A 4298-nucleotide genomic window follows, 5' to 3' on the forward strand; every position below is an offset into this window, starting at 1 on the left:
CCTAAAGACTAGCTTAAAATGTATTCCCCTTGTTTACTGTGTCCTTTTGACAACACTTTATGTAAGATCAGTTTTGCTTTTTATCCCTGTATTACAATGTTTTCTTGTTTGGACCTTGTACACAGGGAGGAAAGCACAAAGTTGTCAAATAACAATTAAGCAGGAAGATTCAGGTATATACAAGCAATAGGAAGTCGCTGCACTTGAAGATTTAGCTACATTTCTGAGTTGATTGTTCAGTTTTTCCTTTTAGCATTCTGGGCAGTTGTTATACCTTCTTCCTTTGTATCTGTTTGTATTATTATTATTGAAATTACTGATGGAATACCAATGATTACCCACATTTGGCAATGAGGTAGAACCACTGTGTTGCAGATCGTGATGCCGGAAAAAAAAACAAACCCTAAAATCAACTCCTCTATTCCACCCATTTATTAAGTGGTTTCTGTGTGTTGATAAACTGAATATGTGTGCTGAGGACTGAAAAAACAAAACACGTTTTGTGGGGAAACTGTGCTCTTACACTCTCTACTTTTTAGAATATTAAGATATTATTCCTGTCTTCCACTTTTTAATGATCTTTTTTGCAACGTTCTTTTAAACAAAACAAAGACTTTACTTTTTTGTGCCTTAGGTCTCATACTTAAATCTCTTCTTGTAGGAATTTAAAGTTACCTCCTTGGAGTTGCCTTGAGCTGTTCCTTATTTTCCTATTCCTCCTTCAAAAAGAAGCTACAGTGTGTGTATCACTTCATATAGCTTCTCTCCCATCTCCACCTTTCTTTAATTTATCACAGCAATCTTTCTCTTGGATCTATACAAGCACCTTCTCAGTATTTTTTTTTTTTAAAATCTAAACCCTATAAGGGAGCGTCCTACTCTATATTAGGATAAATTGTCAGCTGCATGGAGGCAGTTCGTGAGTGACAAATTCAAATATCTCCCATAATTTCCAAGCTGACTTAAGAGAGGGAAGACTGGAAATTCCTTCTGGGAAGTTGTGTTTGCATTCTGTCCAGGGCCAGTCTTTCCTGCTAAGCTCAGAAAAGGACCCTTTATAACCTTATAAGCTTCGACCTTCAACCCTGTGCTAAAGTCCTTTTTAAATTATTATTATTCTTCCCTGCCTTGGAATACGGAAATATGTGCTTCTCTTTCCAAATTCCGAATTCCTTTGACTATGTTGAAGTTGAGAACTTCTCTTACTGTTTTGTAATGTTTTTTTCTCTCAAGTGAGTTGTTCTTATATTTGCACCTCAAGTTGATCAAAGCTGTCCCACTTACCTCAAAGTGAGAAGAGCTGAAAACTTCTTGGTTTCCAGAAGCCGTAGTAAAAATCGGGGGGTGGGGGGGGGAGTTCTTAGAGATTTGACAGTCTTCATATCTGAACCAACAGAGTGAATTTATGAGAACTCTTTAGTGTTTGCTTTATTCCCCTTCTAGAAAAGCCTACATTTTCCATAGATAATTTAGGAGGGTGGTGATAAGTGGTTGGAAAACTTGCTGTTACTTTTCAGTCTTATTTTACCTTTTGTATGGCACATTATGTAAACACAAAAATTAATTTGACATAATTTTCCCTCTAATTTCACTTCGATGTTAACTGTGACATTTAGAAAGAATTACTCCACTTTTGGAAATAAATGTTGTACAGAAGTTACTTGTGCTTCAGATGCATGCACATGAAATACTGAAGTGTTTATAGTATATACTATAAAACTGATATATAAATATTTGTACATATACCAAAAAATACTGAAACATTTGTGGTGGAATACCTATTTTGTTGCATATCCTAGTCAGTTTTACATCAGGGTGTTGCTCATCCATCCATGTAGTGAGTGGCTTGCTATTGTATATATAAAATAAGCAAGCTGGGATTAATGGCAAGATCAATTTCTTCTTTCTGTTTCTGAGTGTTTAAATTGCTGTGGTGGCAAGGAGAAGAAAGGAGCAGTATTTATAGTTTATTACTTCATAATTTATTTCTGTTTCATGGAGATTACTTGTAAATTAAGTTACATACATCTCCAGTCTCCTATTTTATTCTTATTTAAGATATAGTTCTTATTTCTTTAGAAAATATGCAGTTTTTCTCAGTAAAAGCATTTACTGTTTGCCCTATTTCGTTAGCAATACTGACTTAATCTTAACTGAAAGCTCATTTGTTCCAAATTCTGTTATAATTAATGATTACTTGCAGCAGGCTTTTCACATTATTAGTTATTTTAGGCATGCTTGCATCTCAAAAAGGAGTGTTTTAAGTGATCGGTAAAAAGTAGCTGGTGATTTCTTGCTGAATTAATTCCTGTTTAAGAAAACCAGACTCTTTAATAACACTGAATATTTTAAAGTCTTTGAAAATATTTGCTAGGCCACTAAAGACTGCATTCTCTCACTGAAATATGACAACCTTCCTCCTTTTCCTTATGTTTTAACTCAAAGGGAGGATCTTAAATGTGTTAATTATTATTAGCATTTACTTAGTCTTACTGACAAACACTTCGAGGCTCTTGGGCTTATGTTTGGTTTTTTCCTAGATGCAGCAAACACTGTCCAAAGCAAAAGCTCTTTGAAATCATCATGTAAGTAAATAGATGAACAGAAAGATATGGAAAGAGGGGAAATTAAATTTATTGTAAATTTTCATTCTCTCTGAGTTCTTCACCGTGTGGAAATGTATGCTAACCATGTAATTATTAAAATTTCATAGTGCTTAGAATTGCTTGTAAGTTGATTGATTTGAATTTTAAATACAGCCTATTATCTTCTTTTTATGCTTCCTAATTATTGCAAAATGTGAAGAGTTCATCCTGAGCTTAGAATTTGAGTGATAATAGCATGAGGTAATTTGTGTATTTAATGTTAGTTTACATAATGGGGAAAACCCTGAGCAGACCAGAAGAGGCGGCTGTTCTGTACTTTTGTGCTTGAAAACAACAAATCTGAAACATAGGGGGAGGATTGTTCATTATGCAGTGAGATGTAGCTTTGGAAGATGTAGGTCTTTGGGTGCATTTTGAATGGTGGACTGATAAAAGAACCCTGGTCTATGCTGCAGGTAAGTTCCATTTTTCTTAAAACACTAAAAGCCCATTTTCTGTTGTTATTTAAATATCCTGCTCTCCTCTTAGCTCAGGGAAAAAAAAAAACCAAACAAAAAAAAAAACCACAACAGCCTTGATTATGTTCCTCTTATTTTCACAGGTTTTGCTTTTAAGTTCTTTTCTTCTCACTACCTTTCATGTGATAGAAGAGAAGAGGACAGCAGTTAGTGTCCCAGTTGAAGTGAAGGGTAACTAACAGCTTTGTTGTAAAGGTTGCAAATATTCCAGTAGAGTATTTGATGAATCTGAGCCTTTTCTTCAGTTCAGTTGTAGAGTCTGCAGCACTGTCTGTGACTCCCAGAGCTGTTAAGCATCACTTTTCCCCCACCTTTAACAGTAGTTTCTAAGAGGTTGGTGGACAAATGCCTTTTGCTTCATCTTCTGTTTTGCAGCAGTTCTTTCTTTTTGTAACTGCAAGTAGTCTTGGTACATTTCCGAATCTTCCTCCTAGGACTTGTTAAAACCACTTTCTTGGTAGACATTAAGTTAGATAAGAAATATCCAAGAAATATCCAAATTCTTTTGTCCAGGTAAGGAATGCAGTTGACCTTTGACCTTTCCCTGGGTTTTGCTAAATGGAGTCTCATGCTTGTATCTTTACTTTCTTTCATGTTTCACCTTTACTCCTGGTGTAACAAAGTTTCATCGGCTACCCTTGATTAGTGTGTCCACTTGGTTAAATGTATTCCTGATTTTTTTTTTTCTCACAGTGTCACCTCTTAGTGGAAGTTTTCCGGGTTGGTTTCTAACTTTATGACAAAGAACTTGGAATTCTGAGGTAGCAGACAAGCTCTGAAGGCAGTCTTAGTCTTAGATTTATTCTACTGCAGCTCAAGTTGCTGCCACTGCTATTTTGAAAAAAAAATTCTACATCCAGGATACATAGAACTTGTTTTCTAGGGTTTGATATTTTCATTTTGTACTGACTGTTCCGCAGAGTAAGCTTTTGAAATAGGTGTTAAATTTTGTAAGACTGTCTTGTAATCCTTTTTCAGCTATGAGTTTTAAGTCCATTTTAGTTGACTTACTGATCAGCAACAGTGAAATATATGTGGGTATGTACTCCCCCAACACTGGCTATTTGCCCAACAGGAACTGTGGTTCTAGAAGATATGACAAATGAGTTGTGTTGCAAATTCTCACTATTTACTTGATTTTATTTTTTTTTCCCTGAGGAGGAGGGGAAAACAA

Source organism: Pterocles gutturalis, unplaced genomic scaffold, assembly GCF_000699245.1.
Source record: "Pterocles gutturalis isolate BGI_N339 unplaced genomic scaffold, ASM69924v1 scaffold23204, whole genome shotgun sequence".
In the NCBI taxonomy this organism is placed as follows: Eukaryota; Metazoa; Chordata; class Aves; order Pterocliformes; family Pteroclidae; genus Pterocles; species Pterocles gutturalis.